This window comes from Protopterus annectens, chromosome 6.part1 (genome assembly GCF_019279795.1).
Source record: "Protopterus annectens isolate FY-2018-M chromosome 6.part1, PAN1.0, whole genome shotgun sequence".
Lineage (NCBI taxonomy): Eukaryota > Metazoa > Chordata > Ceratodontiformes > Protopteridae > Protopterus > Protopterus annectens.
The window spans coordinates 344,211,824-344,229,828 of record NC_056738.1 but is presented as its reverse complement, the minus strand read 5'-3'; the positions used below and the strand labels follow the sequence as shown (position 1 = coordinate 344,229,828).

The 18,005-nt window shown below is 45.9% G+C and overlaps 1 protein-coding gene and 1 non-coding gene across 2 annotated transcripts in view; both read right to left on the bottom strand.

Annotated features, from left to right (window-relative positions):
* Nucleotides 1-18,005, bottom strand: part of LOC122805546 (phospholipase A and acyltransferase 2-like) — a 479,339-nt gene that overhangs the window by 395,000 nt on the left and 66,334 nt on the right. The gene's annotated exons all lie outside the window — the stretch shown is intronic.
* On the bottom strand, nucleotides 15,971-16,105 carry LOC122805707. Its single transcript, XR_006365415.1, has one exon. It is a non-coding gene; the product is annotated as a small nucleolar RNA SNORA57 (small nucleolar RNA).

The window sequence follows — 18,005 nt, the reverse complement described above, 5'->3', positions numbered from 1 at the left end:
TATAGGTCTGAGTAGAAAAACTACCTTCAAAAAGGCTTTGCAAAGCTTGTGAGACATGGCAGAATCTGAAATGCCCACATGAAAGTTAGATATAGCTGCCAATTGGACTGAGAGTAGAAGGAGATGAACCTGTGTGAAAAAGTTCAGCTAGAAAATCAAGAACTATTTGGATGGGAGCAGTGAAAGGATCTAAGTCCCTTCCTTGAACCGAATAGGCAAAACATTTCCATTTACTAAGATAAAGAGTGGAAGATTTATGGGATGCTATTAAAATATCTCGAACAGTGTGAGATATTTGAGGAAGCCTGGCTAAGGTAGGAACTGGAGGAACCAAGCAGTGAGGTTCAATGATGTTAGGGAGCGATGAAACTGACCCGACTGATGGATCAAAAGATCTGGAGCTAGGTCCAGATGCCAGGGTTGCTCCAACAGAAATTGATGTAGAAAGGGGAACCAAACCTGTCGAGGCCAGTAAGGAGCAATGAGGATCAATGAGGCCTTCTGAGCGATAGCTTTCTGTATCACTTGAGAGATTAGTGGGAAGGGAGGGAATGCATACAGAAGTCCCCAGGGCCAAACTTGGACTAGAGCGTCTCTGCTGGGCTGGCCCGGTAAGGGGAAGAGGGTGAAATAATCTTTGCACTTGCTGTTTTGGGGAGTAGCAAAAAGGTCGCAGCAAGGCTGACCCCACTTGAGAAAAACTTTCTCCAAGATAGAATCTTTCAGAGACCACTCGTGAGGCATGAGGATAGCTCTGCTCAACTTGTCCGTGATAAGATTGGACTTCCCGGGAATGTGCGTTGCTATCAGAAAACGCCGAGAAGAAATCGCCCATTGCCACAGTCTGAGTGCTTCTCGACATAGGGGATAGGACCTGGTTCCGCCTTGTTTGTTGATATACCACACTACGGACATGTTGTCCGTCTGAATTGCTATCGTTCCCCAAGGGAAGAGAGTCTTGAAGGGCTTGCAACGCTAAAAGCACTGCTCTCATCTCTAGAACATTTATATGCAAGTGGCGTTTGGTGCCCTGGACTGTTTTGCCCTGATAATGCCCCCCCCCCCCACCGATCAGGGAGGCGTCCGTTGTCAGAGTAGCAACCAGAGGAGGAAGAACAAAGGGTCTTCCTTGGAAGAGCTGGGGGGAAGAAATCCACCAAAGAAGATGATTCCTGCATGTTTGTGTAATCACAATGGTGTGAGACATCGGAAGTTGCTGGTATGACCACTGTGTGAAGAGCATCCATTGAAGGATTCTCATGTGAAATCTGGCTAACAGAAGTAGAGGGATAGCAGCCACCATAATCCCTAGTACTTTTAGAACCAACCTGACTGACTCTGTTGCTGTGGAATAGGAGAGACCAGTTTGTGTATGTCCGCTATTCTTTGGTCTGTAAGTCTTGCAGACATGTTGATTGTATCTAGATTTGCGCCTACGAAGGTAATAACACGACAAGGCGACAAAACAGACTTTTCGCAATTTATTGAGATACCTAACTTTTGAAAAATGCGAAAGGCGTAGTCTCTGGCAATCAGAAGACGATGCTTGGTAGGAGCTGTGAGGAGCCAGTCGTCTAAGTATGGAAACACTTGGAATCCTTGACGTCTCAGATGAGAAGCTACCACTGCCATGCATTTGGTAAACACCCGGGGGGCAGTGGTGAGTCCAAAGGGCAGGGCTCTGAATTGAAAGTGACTGGTTCCCAGCCTGAAGCGGAGGAATCTTCTGGAGCGTCTGTTCATTTTATATGATAGTACGCATCCTGAAGGTCTATAGAGCACATCCAGTTTTCCTTTCCCAATAGGGGAAGGATGGACTGTAGCGTGACCATCTGAAATCTTGTTTTCTTGACAGACTTGTTCAAGATACTGAGATCCAAAATTGGTCTCCAGTCCCCTGTCTTCTTTGGAACTAAAAAGAACCTGGAGTAGATTCCGGATCCTTGCTGTTCTGCTGGAACTGGCTGAATGGCTCTTTTTGCAAGCAGCTTTGAAATTTCCAATGCTGCAAGATCCCTTTGAGTGGGTGGAACATCTGGAAGGGATTTTTTGGATTGGTTTGGAATGCGAACGAATGGAATAGCCTTCGGAAATGATGGACTGTACCCACTTGTCTTAAGTTAGGGATCGCCAGGCTTCTGGGTACAGTGATAATCTTCCCCCGACTGCCTCCGAAGGTGGACAGTCGGGCAACACCTCAGGGATGCTGGAAGGGCTTATCGGAAAAAGTTTCTCGATTGCCCTGGTTCTGCGGACCCCCCCTGCCCCTAGGGCGACGTCTACCATTGTTGTTCCCTCCTCTGCCTCTGGAGGGAAACAGACTCTGTGCGTCAGGCAAGTTCCCTTGAGATTGTTTGCAGAACCACATTTTTCCACTTTTCTGGCCTTTGGGGTAAGGCCTAGGAGGAGTAGAAAAACGGACTCCGACGGCAGAAAGAGTTTTGCCATCCGTCTCGCACCTCGTCAAAGTCTCTTTCACTTGAGGACCAAAAAGAGATGATCCATCAAACGGGGAATTAATGAAAGACGTTTTAAAGGGGTCCGCAAAATAGCATAACCGCATCCAGGCATGCCTGCGTAAGGCAACACCTGTCCCTGCGGCTCTGCTCGCTCCATCAGCCGCATATGAGAGGAGGTGCATGGAGGAGTTAGCTATAGAATTAAGGGTAGTCAGCTGAGCGTTCATCTTATCCTGAAAACCCGCAGCTGTAGGATCCTTTAACATCTCACTCGCTTCCTTGATCAAGTCTCTTTGAAGACGAGTAAAATGGCAGAGGTAGTTCAGCGAACGCATAGCAAAGGTCGCTGATGAAAACATCCGCTTCCCGTACCTGTCCATAGACCTAGATTCCTTGTTAGGAGGATGGATAGGCACTGAAGGATCAGCTAGCTCCTTCTTAGTGGCGGCAGCTACCACCATAGCATCCACAGAGACTCCCTTAGTCAGAAATTGCTTATCTGCTGGTGCTGTGATAAACTTTGAAGGTCTCATGGGGGTGGGGTCCAGAGAGTCAGGAGCCGTCCAAGCCTTTTTAGCTACCACCTGCATGAGGGGGTCAAAGGGGGGGACGACACCCAGGAGGTGGAAGGGCGAGAGCCAAACGCCTCAAGATACACAGATTCATCCTCCAAAGGGTTAAGGGCTGGCCAATTTCCCCTCTGTTTCAGGATCTCTAGAATGTCTGCAAAGGAGACATCTTCAGAAGGGGAAAGGTGGGAACCCTCTGAATCCTCTAAATCTGTGTCAGAGGTGACAGACTCAGGTGAGTATGTGCTTCCTCTTACACTTTCTCTTCCTAGGAGGCTCCCCTGCCAATTCAGGAGAGGCCTCGGAAGAGGATGAGATCCCCACAGGGGATTCTTGAGGAGCTGGCTCTCTGCGGTCCGGGATGAGGGAGTGAGTAGATATAACCTGAGGCACAGAGGAGGGAGGGACGGACAGAGCCGACTGTGGAGTTGAACCAGGTTCCAACACACTCCGCATGACCTCGAACGCACCCCTGTCAGGCAGAGCCAGAGGTCCCCGCTCCGAAAAGCTGAAAACCTCCCTCGGCACCGACAGCGATGGCTCCGAGGCCAATGTCGGAGCCGAAGCACCGAGAGGGAGAGCGGGGTCGGACAAGGGTCCGATGCCACTCACCCCCTCTGAGCAGACGAGGGAAGTCCGGCGCCGAGATTCTTCCAAGGAAGAAATCGGAGCCAACGACGGAGCCGAAGACAACTGTATCGGCTCCGACGCTACCACAGTCTCGGGTCCGAAGCGCCCCGGCTCCGAGCTCAAAGGAGTCGGAGGAGGAACATTTTGAGGAATAGGGTCAAGCTTCGACTGATTAGTCTGGCTCTGAAGCATTTGGGCCAGTGCCTCGGACTTAAGTCGACTCACTACCCAAGATCATGATCCAAAAGCCTCGATGATCTAGAGGAGTGAGATCTATGGCTCCAGACAGCAAGGGAGATGCTGGAGCCAAATGAACGGAGCCAAGGGACGGTGACCTGGACCTCTTTCTAGATGTCGGCTCCGATGGTCTGATCGGAGCAGACTCAGAAATTTTTAAAGCCTCGGCTCCAGCCGGAGCCGAGGGAACCACAGGAGTAGCAGTTTGAGTCTCATCGGCTCCAGCCGGAGCCGATGTCTTAGTAGGCTCAAGCCTTGGCCGACTCAGAGGCTGGAGTCAGGACCTATGAGCCTTAGAGGGTTTACCAAAGTAGCAGTAGGGGGACCCTCAGGCTTAAGCAAGCCCCTTAAGATGAGCTTGTTTTTTCTTTCCTGCAGGACTCTAGGGCTGAAGCCATGGCATACAGCACAAGAGTCCTGCAGGTGTAAAGGTCCCAGGCAGTACACACAAGAAGTGTGACCGTCTGTCAGACATTTTCTGACAGCACGAGTCACACTTCTTGAAGCCTGAGACCTTCGAATCCTTGGACATAACGAGGAACAAGTGTAACCACACACAACACAAGCACACCGATTACACTTATAAAAACTAAAAATAGAAATTTAAACTAAAAAATTAGTTTACTGTATAAAAATCCCTACAGAAAACACACACACTCCAAGGGAATGGGAGGGCCCAAAGGCCTAAGGGAAGAACTATAAGTTCTTAAAGTAAAGATTAAAGAAAAATTAGATTAAAGGGATAAGAGACCTTTAAGGTAAGGGGAAACTGTATGGAAAAACTAAATTAAAGGGTCTAAATCAATTTTTTTAAAGTAGTTCCTACACCAACCTGAAGCCGGTGAAGCAACACGTCTCGATAGCTGTAGCGGCAAACGAGATCTGTGGTAATACACGCCTAGCATTGTGGGATATAAGGGGAGCCTCGAGCCGGTGGAACCAACTCTCGAGCTTTTAGAGTGGCCGAGTCGGAGCCGAAGTCAGCTCCGAACCCATCCAGCAAGAATGAAGGTGAGATAGACAACTTAACATCCAAATTTAAGTCCAAAGGAGGCACAGGATGGGCCATAGGAGGCCTGAGAGGCCAAGCTCCCTTAAGAAAGGACTTGCAAAGTCTGTTTGCCATTAAGGAAGGCTCTACGGAAACATGAAAATTAGATATGGCCGCTAGTTGAACCTTAATTGTGGAGACTGAAGAGCCCGAATGAAACAATGAAGCTAGGAATTCCAATACCTGCGAAACTGGGGCCGTAAGAGGGTCAATGCCACGCTGCTGGGCCCAAAAGGCAAACCTTTTCCATTTGCTGGAATACAGCTTAACAGTGGATGGCTTGTGGGAAGAGGACAAAATGTACATCACTTCTGGAGAAAGAGTTCTCTAACTAGGGATGGAAGTGGAGTAACCAAGCAGCCAGTCGCAACGACCGGAGGGACGGATGAGGGCGTCCCGACTGATGAAACAACAGGTCCGGCACTGGGTCCAGAATCCAAGTGCCCTGTACCGCATACTTCTGAAGGAATGGGAACCAAACCTGACTGGGCCAGTGTGGTGCGACCAAAATAATGTCGCTCCCTACATGAAGAGCCTTCTGAATCACCTTCGGGAGAAGAGGGATCGGGGGGGAAGGCATAAAGCAGACCCCGGGGCCAATTGTGGGCTAGAGCGTCCCTGGGAAACTGCCCCTGGGAGGGAGTCAGAGTGAAGAACTCTCTGCACTTCGCATTGTTGGGGCCGGTGAACAAGTCGCAACAAGGGAGACCCCATTTGGCGAAGATCTGCGCAGCCACTTTGTTGTTGAGGGACCACTCGTGAGGCAACAGGAGAGTCCTGCTGAGCCTGTCCAAAATCACATTGGCTTTCCCCGGAATGTGCATTGCTACTAAGAAACGTTGGGTAGCTATGGCCCAACGCCACACTCTCATGGCCTCTCTGCAAAGGGGATAGGACCTGGTTGCTCCCTGCTTGTTTATGTGCCAAACTACCGACATGTTGTCAAATAGAATTGCAATAGTACCATGGGGGAGAGCATGATGAAGTGCTTGCAAAACCGGAAGCACCGCTCTCATTTCCAGGACATTGATGTGAAGGTGCGCTTCGCAATCCTGCCAAGTGCCTTGGACAGACCTGTCCAGATAATTACCCCCCACCCTATCTGGGAGGCATCCGTGGTCACTGTGGCAACTGGGGGCTGAAGGGCAAAGGGACGCCCCCGGTCCAAGTTGGACTGACACAGCCACCAACGGAGGTCCCGACGACAATGGTCCGTAATCAGAACCAAATGGTTCAGGGGAAGTTCTTGATATGACCATTGAACCAATAATAGCCATTGCAGCATCCACATGTGCAGCCTGGCTAACGGAACTAGAAGGATAGTTGCGGCCATCGTGCCCAATAACTGAAGAATCTGTCTGGCCGGAACTCGAGATTTGGATAACAAGTTTAGAATCTGAAATTGTAGGACCTGAATTCTTTCTGATGGCAAAAATGCCCGCATTCTTTGTGTAACTCTGCGCCTATAAAGGTGATACGCTGAGATGGCCGCAGCACAGATTTTTCCCAATTGAAAGCGATTCCCAGCGAGAGACCCAAAGTTACCGTGGCCATCAGCGCTCGAATCAGTAGATGCTTGGAGGTGGCAGTGAGGAGCCAGTCGTCTAGATAGGGAAACACTTGGAATCCTAGACTTCTCAGGTGAGCTGTCACCACTGCCAGACACTTGGTGAACACCCTGGGGGCTGTGGTGAGACCAAAGGGCAGTGCACAAAACTGGAAATGACTGGTTCCTAGGCGGAAGCGTAAATGACTCCTGGACTCTTGACGTATCGAAATGTGATAGTAAGCGTCCTTGAGGTCTATGGAGCACATCCAGACATCCTTCTCCAATAACGGGAGAATGGACTGAAGGGTGACCATCTGGAACTTGGACTTTTTCACAAAACGATTTAATGAGCTTAGGTCCAAAATGGGCCTTACGTCCCCTGTCTTTTTTGGCACCAAAAATAATCTTGAGTAAGTTCCTGATCCGATCTGGTCAGCGGGGACGGGCTGGATGACCCCTTTGTTTAGCAGCTTTGAAACTTCTACGGCTGTTTGATCCCATTGACTGGGTGGCACGTCTGGGATTCTCCTTGTAGGAGGAGGGGCTTGAAGAAGGGGATGAGGTAGCCTCCGGTTACAATGCGAAGCACCCACTGATCCTTGGTTATTGATTCCCAAGCCTGTGGGTGTTCCGCAAAACGACCCCCGACTGGCTCCGGAGAAGCACAGCCGGGCCACATCCTAGGGATGTTGAGGGTAGGAGGAACCACAAAAGGAATCGCGGTCTCCAGTGTTACGGGGGCCTCTGCCACCTCTGGGGCGGCGTCTTCCTGAACCCCCCCTGCCTCTAGAGGGGGGATCACCCGGTGGAGTAGAGAAGAACTTTTGGGATTTTCTGAACCACATTTTCCCTCCTCTCTGTGGCCTTGGGGTAAGGTCTAGAGGGAGCGGAAAAATGGGCCCCAACGGCAGTCAAGGTCTTGCCCTCCTGCTTGCACCGAGTAAGTGTGTCCTTCACCTTGGGTCCAAACAGAGAGGACCCATCAAAAGGGGTGTCGGCAAAGGAAGACTTAAAGGCCTCCGCAAGTGGACACAAGCGTAACCAGGCTAGTCTCCTAAGAGCCACTCCTGTGCCCGCTGCTCTACTCGCCCCTTCGGCTGCATAGGAAATGAGCCTCATGGACGAGTTGACTATAGAAGATAGGGTAGTCATCTGGGCGCCTACAGTTTGGGCTAACGCCTCAGGAAGATTACCCGCAAGAGACTCTCCCAACTCCTTTAGGAGGTCCCTTTGGAGCCTAGTAAAATGACAGATAGTTCAGTGACTGTAGGGTAAAGGTCGCTGAAGAAAGGGTACGCTTCCCGTACCTATCCATGCTCCTAGAGTCCTTATTAGGAGGATGAATAGACGTTGAAGCCTCTGCCACGTCTTGCCGAGTGGCAGATGCCACCACCATCGCATCAACTGCAACACCCTTAGTAAGGAATTCCTTCTGGGGAGGGGCTGAAAGGAACTTATTAGGTCTGGCAGGCACCGGTTCCACTGAATCAGGATGCTCCCACACCCTTAGAGAGATTAAATCTAACAACTCGAAGGGTGGAGACACGCAGGAGGAGGAGGGCTGGGCCCCGAAGGCCTTGAGGAAGACTGACTCCTCAGCAGTAGGGGCTTTGGATTGCCAATCGCCTCTCTGTCTCAAGAATTTCCGAGAAGGAGACATCATCCGAGGACGATTTTGGGGACCCCTCTGCATCATCGAGGTCAGTATCTGAAGTGACGGACTCATCCTGGGAATCAACGTGCTTCCTCTTGCAGTTTCTTCCTTGGGGGTTCATCCGAAGCAGATTCAGAAGGACCCCCCGGAAGAAGGGAACCCTCCAAGGGGGTATCCTCAGGCCCTGGTGCCCCACTGTCGTGGGAAAGAATGTCACCAGAGGCACCAGTACCCAGATCTAGGGACTGTGAGGTAGAAACATGCTGAACAGGCAAGGTCATGGCCAGCGCACTCCTCATAGCCTCAAAAGCAGGCCCTCCAGACTCTGCAGAGGGCACGTGCTGAGAGACCACGACGGAACCAGGAATACCTGCGGCAGATGCTCCGAGGGGAAGACTGGGCATCGAAGAGGCCAGCTCCACAGTGTTGCCCTCGGCCCCCACCGAGGAAGACCCGGTACCAAACCCTGACACCGAGGACAAGGTAGGAATGAAGGTCGGAGCAGAGAAACTCCGAGGGGGTCTCTGCTCCGACTGGACGATTCCGCTGCGTTCTACCAGCACCGGCTCCAACGGCTCCGAGGGGGTCGGAGGAGGAATCAAATGCACGGAATGGGGAATCTGCTCCGAAGCAGAGTGGGCTGGAGCCGAGATCATTTTAGTAAAAACTGGGGACTGGAACAGCCTCTGGATAACCCTATCCAAATCCGACAACCTAGAGGATTTGGAGGAAATAGACTGGGGCCGAGAAGACTTCTGCCTCTGCTCCGATAAGACAGGGGACCGGCTCCGAAAAGGTTCCAACACTATCGGATCCGAGATCGGAACAGTTTGTAAAAGTGTCGGCACAGAGGGCGGCTCCAGGGCCGAGGGGGAAGAGTCTGAGCTGCACACCTCCAACGGCTCCGAAACCAAAGGAGCCTAAGTAGGTGATTGGCCTCGCGGTGCACTAACCTGCGGCTCCGACACCAATGGAGCCGAGGAAAGAGGCACCGAGGCAGACCCTTCAGCCATCGGCGCCGAGGGAGAAGAGGTCGATCCATGTTTCTTGACTGTCTGAGCCGACGACCTTTTCTTTTTAGAAGCTGAAGAATCCAACGCTTCCTCAAAAGAAGGCTTAATAAGACCTCTAAGAATTAGCTTGTTTTTTCTTTCCTGAAGGACCCTGGAAGAAAAAGCATGGCAAACACTGCATGTATCTTGTAGATGTTTAGGCCCTAAACAGTACACGCAGACAGCATGGCTGTCTGTAATAGACATTTTATAATTACATTTAGCACATTTTTTAAATCCTGATTTCTGCTCCTTAGACATCTTGTACAAGTTTGGAAACAAATAACAAATGGAAAAAAGCTAAATACAGTATACCGAAGTAGAGTTATATACGGGCTAAAGCCCTCTAACTTAAACAGGCTTAGCCCGATACAACAGAAAAAACAGAGAAACAATTTTAGTCACACAACCAAGTAAAACACACAGCAAAGGTGCAAAGGCCCTCTAACTTAAACGGGCCTTGCCCAGTATACTATAAGCCCGAAAATATAAAATTTTCTAAAATTCACACAAACTGAAAACAAACGCTCACAAAGCTGTTAAAACAGCTGTTTTTGTCTAGGGTTTCTGTCAGTTTTTCAACAAAGACCAAAAAGGTCAAGAAAATACACTTAGCTCCAGCCAAGTAGAGACCACGTCCAGCTTGAAAAGCGGCAAACGAAATCTGGGGAGGCAGGTGTGGTGCATTCTGGGATAAGGGGGAGCCCAGCCAATGAGAGACTTCGTTCTAGTGTATAGTGGCCGAGTCGAACCCATCTGTTATGAATGTAGGCGAGATAGGATCCCATTACATCCATGAGTTTAAAACGGGATAACAGTTGTCATACAATATTATGTTATAAGAGTGTGTAAATGTAACCATGAAGCTTTTTCTCCATAGGGATCCCATTCAGAAGGTGCTTTAATTCCCAGTCACACTTTCACGGTAAACAAGTCCAATGTAAATAGGAACTATGTAGGTGAAATATAGGCTTACAGATGAAACAGGCCCTGCAGTTTCCATTTCCACTAGTCTGAAATCCTGTGCTATTGAAACAGGCTTCTTTTGCAGCTCTATATCCACTAGACTTGGAACCCAATGGCGTACAGGTGAGGCAGAGTAAAGCTAAGCTACCAGAGTAGAACTCTGACAGAAACACACTCATTTTTCAGTTTAATCATAGGTTCCTCCATGGTGGTACTCCTGTATATAACATACATAAAACATTATGTAAAAACTACCTGCACATGAATTCAGTAAGCATTGTAGTGTACCAAGTACATAAACATACCATATGTCCCAAAGGACTGTATACCAAGTACATTGATTATGAGGAGACATTCTTGAATTTAGTGATAAGACAGCATAAAAGAAAATGCAGACTTGTCTAAGAAGCATCTATCATCCATGTTGTGCTTGTCATATTAGCATTGCCTTCACTCATATTGGTCACCACACCCATCTGCTGAAAATGCAGAGTGTGGCAGTGCTATTACAAGGTTTAGAAAATAAATGCAGAGTCAGCTATACTACACAACTATCCCATTTTGAAAGATGCACTAATCTGACAACCATCCATTATTCAAACTACAGAGAGCATTTTCAGAACACATTAAGATGAGACAGAAAGAAGCCAAATAAAGTGCCATAAACAGCCATTTTACAGCCCAGCAGTGATTTGCCATGGCAAAGCAGCATTAGTGAGTGGTCGTAAACCTGTCCCTCTTTAGTAGCAAGAGGCAATGCTACAAAGTAGCTATGCACATCATTTCACACACTATTACAGAACTGCTTGGCAGGCAGTAAACTGAGGAAGCCAAAGGGAATTTCATAGATAATTTGGTATAGTCCATGAAGGGAAAAGCAGGCTGCAAATGAAATGTAGCAGGAGACAATGCTGAAAGGAAATGTTTACATTAAACAATGGATTTCTGATTGTTCAGATTAACATGCAGTGAAGAGCTATGAATCTTTAAAACATTTACTGAAACCCACAGCCACCATAGCTAACAGACTGAAAGCAGCAGAAACGGTCCTGTGACAGGTTCACAGAAAGTTGCTATGCACCCAATCCAAACCACTAGAGTCCAACCTAAATTCCCCAATTGCCCCAAAGCACTGCCTGGTTAAGTGAATTGCTCAAGATCACACAGTAGGAATAAGATTCAACACATTTACTCAACACTGGAGAGAGAACTTCAGTCCTCTGGGACTAAGTAAATTTATAGAACAGGAATTGGCTGCTGCATGCTTCAGTTCATTGGTGGTTTAACCCTCAAGAGTGCAGTATCCTGCAAAAGTGCACAGTAATTTCCAAGTCTTACAGAGCAACAGTAGCACTTCAACAAAACTGACTTCTTGATAAGATTGATTGCATCTTACCTTAAACCCACTGATGAGACATTGGTAAAACAATCCCACATGACAACTGTGTCACAAAAAAGCTAAAGGTAAGGAACACAAGAGTGGACAACATTTGGCTTAGAATTACAACACACAGTAAGGAGAAACATTGCATTCATAAAGACAAAACGCAGATTAAGAATCTTAAACCCCCCACCCCCCAAAAATGGTTATCTAAAATTAAGGATTAGAAAGGTGATCATATTTTGTTGAGGACTCTCAGAAGGGAAGAATTCTAAAACAAATGAAAATACAGTACTTTCTACAAAATTCAGGCAATCTGGTATCGTGTCAGATTAAGAAAAACTCCACTAAGGCCTACAATTCCTTCTATGCTGCTGGCTAATGTAAAATCTCTGGATAACAAAATGGACTATCAGGCTAGACTTTAAACACAAACAGTAAGGCACGGAACAGCTGTATTATATTCACTGAGACTTGGCTGAATTCAAATATCACTGACCAAGCTGTTGGGATAGACAAATTCTCCTTATTCAGAGCAGACAGGTTATAGCCTCTCAGTGGAAAAACTAAAGGTGGGGGGAAGTCTGTACATACATAAACAGCTGGTGAGTAAACAATGTCGTTACTAGCCATTGCTCAGCTGACACTGAATACCTTACAATTAAAATGTAGTCCATTCTACTTGCCCAGGGAGTTTTCAACTATAACTGCAGTTTATATACCTCCTGCAAGCACTAACTGAAGCACTTGCCAGCCTGTACCAGTTGGCCTGTGATCTGAAAGAGAACCCAGAATGGGTCAACATTTTAGCTGGGGATTTCAATCAGGCTAAACTGAAACCTGTGTTACCAAACTTCCAGCAATATGTTCTCTACAAGAGGTGAACACACACTTTATCAAGTGTACTCAGATATCAAACAGGCATTCAAAGTATTTCCCCACCCCCATCTGGGTAGCTCAGATCACATTTCCATCCTGCTTCTCTGCCTACAAACCTAGGCTAGTAAGAGAAAAACCTTTCAAGAAGCAAATAAGCATCTGGCCTGAAACAGCTGTCTCAGCTCTGCAAGACTGCTTTGAATCTACCGAGTGGAATCTAGTAATTTGGAGTATACTGAAACGGTTGTGGGATACATCACAAAATGTGTCACCACCCTGAAAGATGTAAACAGAGCCAACCAAAAACCCTGGCTCACCAGTGAGGTATACGAATAACAGAGTGCGCAATTCTGCCTTTAAGGCTGGAGACAGAAATGCTTTGAAAAAAGGCCAGGGCCAACTTAAAGGTGTGCAAGTAGCAAAACAGGCCTACAGTCTGAAAATACAGACACACCTCACTGACCAGAAAGATCCCAAGCAGCTGTGGAGAGGGATCCAAAACATCAGACAAGCCACCATCCACATGTGATAACCCAGACTTTTTAAGCAAGCTAAATATCTACTTCAGTAGATTAGAGGAATCAAATGGAACCATACCAAAGAGTACAGACCAACGCAGATGGCACATCACTATGCTTCAACTTGGAAGAGGTATGCAGGAATCTACATAGGGTTCACCCAGGCAAAGCATCTGGTCTGGATATGATCCCAGGGAGGCTACTTAAACTGTGCTGATCAGCTGGCACCAGTCTTCAGACATTTTCAATACATCTCAGCCAGGAAAAAAAAAGTGCCCAAATGCTTAGACCACTGACATTATCCCTCTGCCCAAGAAACCATCTCCAGCATCATTAAATGATTTGCCAATTTTAAGTGTTTCGAAAAAAATGATAAAGGATCACATAACATTCTGCCTACCGGCTACATTTGATACTTTTCAATTTGCATACAGGCCAAATCGTTCTACTGCGGATGCCATAGCCTTAACACTTAATCACACCTTGGATCACCTGGAAAATAAGGACTGTTATGTACGCATGCTGTTCATAGATTTCAGCTCTGCCTTCAATACAGTAATTCCACAACTGCTGTCTAAGCTGAATAATCTAGGCATAGAAAACAAAATATGCAACTAGATCCTCTGCTTCCTGACTGAAAGGCTACGAATAGTTAGAGCTGGAAAACAACACTCGAACAGCATCACCCTAAACACCGGGTTCCCACAAGGTTGTGTACTCAGTCCACTTCTTTTCACAATTCTAAAACAAGACTGCACAGCTAAGCATCATTCAAAGACTCAAATTTGTAGATGACAACACAGTAATTGGCCTTATCAAGAAGGAAGATGAAGGAGCCTACAGGGAACTCATGCACTGACAACAACTTAGCACTAAATGTTGGGAAAACCAAGGAAATAGATTTTAGGAAAGTAAATAAGCCACACACTCCTATCGTCACCAATGGTGCCACAGTGGAGAGTTAACAGCACCAAATTACTATGGATACATATCTCACAAGACCTCAGTTGGGCCAAACACTTCCTACCTTATAAAGAGAGCCCAACATCTCCACTTCCTTAGGAGACTGTAGAGCAAACCTCCCCCCACAGGTCCTACTTACCTTCTACAGAGCCACAATTGAGTACAGACATTGTCTGGTATGGAAATTGCTCTCAAGCTGATCAGAAAGCACTGGATAAAATTATTAAACAAGCCACAAAATTCATTGGCTCCAACCTTCAGTCCCTACAGGACATATATTCAAACAGATGCTATGGCAGTCCGAAAACTACTAGAGGGATATACATCATCCGGCCTATGAACTGTTCAAACTCATGCCAACAAGGAAGCGCTAGATGCAGGACATCCAGATTCCATAACAGCTTCTTCCCACATGCTATCAGACTGCTGAACAAACCCATACCCTAACCTGTTAAATTCTTAAACATTTATGTGCAATAGGTCATTGTTATCTCCATAGCTCACTTTATACTTTGTGTTTAAAAATAGTATCTTATTTTTCATTTCTATTTCAGTATTTTTAAATTATTATTAATCTTCCTTCTGTAAACTATTAATTCTTATGGTACGAGCCAGAGAGGACAGTTTTGAGGTAGTCAGCATAAAGCAGTGTGTTTACTCCACGTATTTTTTTTTTTATAAGGAATGTTTGTGGACACTCCAGCTGCATGGGTCTGGTCAAGTACACAGTGAAGTGTCATTACATGTTAGTCATGAGGGCACAATACAGTGGTATGACAACACTTGGACCTAGATGCCATGCCCTTGCTAAAGCTGAGGAACAGAATTCTACTACCTTGGATACATGTTGGTCAAAAGCTGGGTTACTATCCAAGAGCTCCCCCAAAACTTAACTAGTGAATCAACCAGTGTGCTGTATTGATGACAGTTACCTAGGGTGGCAGACTTCACAAAATGTATTATACATTTATTAGGGATTCAATGACTGCTCCCAGTTTGCAATCTAACTTTGTTAGCCAGACTGCCATGAGCTTTAACATCTAAATTAGACTCCAAAGAGAAGTGGACCCAAGTCAATTTAGCATTGCCTATAAAAACACTAGGGGTGGATAAAGTTTTAGCCAGTATTTTGAAAGCCTAGGGGGAAAGGTGCAGGTCACCCTTGGCAAAGTAAAGTGGTCCATTAATGCCTTCCTAAGCTAATACTGGAACCCCTTAAGAATGTCACTTACGCATGAAGCTGCAAGGATCAAAGTGCAAGTACAGTCCTGACACCTCAATAATTGTGTGGGGGAAGGGCTAGGGCTATCAATTCATTTTGGACTACAAAAAACACTTTGGAAAAATGCACATAAGGGTCATTCCATGAAAACACACACACACACACACACACACACACACACACACACACACACAAACACACACACACACACAAACACACACACACACAAACACACACACACACACACACACAAACACACACACACACACACACACACACACACACACACACACACACACACACACACAAACACACACACACACACACAAACACACACACACAAACACACACACACACACAAAACACACACACACACACACAAACAAACACACACACACACACACACACACACACACACACACACACACACAAACACACACAAAACACACACACACAACACACACACACACACACACAAACACACACAACACACACACACACCTTTCCAACTCTCGAGTTATGCTCTTCCCAACCTTGGCTGATCTACCCCAAGAAAGTCCATGTTAACTGGTAGAGCAGATATGTACATGCAATGCACCTCACTTTTCAAGCCTGCAAGGAATTTGCACTTTGCTTACTTGATAAATTCACTCCCATTACATCAACTCTGCACTTACCCTGCCTCAGGAAAAAAATTACTACAAAATTTAAAAAGCCTTCTGTCCAAGTGTTTCAAATTTGAAAATTCTACTGCCACAAGAAGTGCATTTAATATGCTAATCATAATACTAAACTGAAATTCAAACTTTACACTGCACACCAAGAAGTCTTCACCCAAAATGTTGTCTCAGTGATTGAGGATAGGACCAGTAGATTTAAGCCAACTGGCACCGAAGACATAGCACTGAAAATGCTCTTCCTCCGGACAAAACATGCAGGAGTACATCCCAACTCATACATGCCAAGAAAAGGAGGACTAAAAAGTGAAGTTTCACTCCAAAACATATCCCAAAGTGCCATTTTGCATTTATATTTATATAGAGCAGATGAGTAAAATCAGAAGCCACTGCTCTGCGTGCTTACGATATTACTGACAAACACCAATAACAGCATTTCACAAAGCATACAAGTTGAAACTTGTCAAGTCAACTGACCAGAAAGTATGCCAGTTGCACATACAAGTGGTAAAGACCAGCACTGCATCTTTAAACATGCACCTAGACCCATGATCAAATGGTACTGGATCAGTCTAGACTACCAAGACATTTGCTTCTATCTCTGGCAAAATATCTCAACTAATGGGAAACAATGCACTACAATTAGGACTGGGTCAAACCTGGTACCAAGAACAGGCAAAACAGCAAGATAAAGTGCAGTGGTCACTCAAGCATTTTACAACCGATTTCTGCTTATTTATAGACTAAGCTATCCTCCCCAACACACACACGATCACACACACGCTTCCCAGTTTGTCACCCAGTAACGTTATTCCATACATGGTTAAACATCCTTGCCAAAACTATTGTTCTCATCTTTAGTGCATTAGCACATTAGCAGTCAGTCCTGCAAGACAGGGCATTTAAACACTGCCTCTGTCCATTAGGTCAGTTTCATCCACCAGCCTAAATTATTCTTAAATAGGGTCTCTGCACAACATCTAAGGGAGTCTGTCCCATAAGCATGGTATACTCTGGAATATGTAACCAGTTTCTCCAGATCATTCTGTTGAAGTCACAAAATATACAGATCACTGAACCCAGTATTTCTAATACCATTTGAGTTTTAGATGCAAATTAGGTCTATTATTGCAGAGTCTGAATGTCTTTTAATCCAGGCATAGGACACCTCAGTCTGTACAAGAGGAAACAAGTGAGCTTTGAGACAGTCTTAGGTCATGTGCCTTAGGCCCAATATTCCTTCTGTAAGCAACATCTGTGGACATTCCAGTTGATGCAAGTGCCTGGACAGGTACATACCAATGTTTATTTTCAGTTAACCAAGCTTCCTTAACATCACATTCACAGGTGTCATGACAGGTACTAAGGAATGATTCGTACATTTGCAAATATATTAAAACAACCTTGGAGCAGTTTTTTTTCTCTTAAATTGTGCTTTTGCTAGGTCTCCATGCATGTAGATTTCAGTGCAACATATTGCCACCTGCAAGACCTAGCTGATGATAAATTCCTAGATATACTTAATCCTACATGGTGAATCACCCCCAGCCCCATATGTTCAGACCCTGAACATACAGTGGGAGAAAAGGAAACCAAAAAAAAAAACTAATTTGAGACATTCTTCGAAGAAACCAAGTGTTGTGAAAGTGCAACTCTCCTAATGTTTTCCTTCAGTGGGGATGCTTTTCCTACTCAATCCAGAGAGATGAAAAAATTCTTATGTTATAACCCTCAACTTTTTTTCCAAGGGGGGGGGGGTGAACCATTCCTTCCCATTTGTCTCGTCTGTCTGTTCTGTATGTTGAGAGGAATAGAGTAATTAGATAGAGCGGCAGGGACTAGAAACACAGTAGTTTATCTTTCAGACAGCAACACCACCATAAACATTACATTCAGTATTGAGCTTCTGAACATATTTCAGGATTAACAGTTATATATGTGAAGAACACTAACTTACCTTTAACTCTACAGTAACACTAGAGAAAATACTTTCAAGTTTTAACATTTGATACTGCAGGTGAAAAAAACTCTCACCTTTTGCTTTGCATACACACCTTGGTCAAGAGCAAGTCCATTTGTAGAGGGAAAGGACGATTACGAAGACTGTAATTCTAACGAGAGGTTTAATATCAGATAGCACAAATCAGAAATCACATGAATCATTTCAGACTTGACTACACATTTAAGAGCAACTAAAA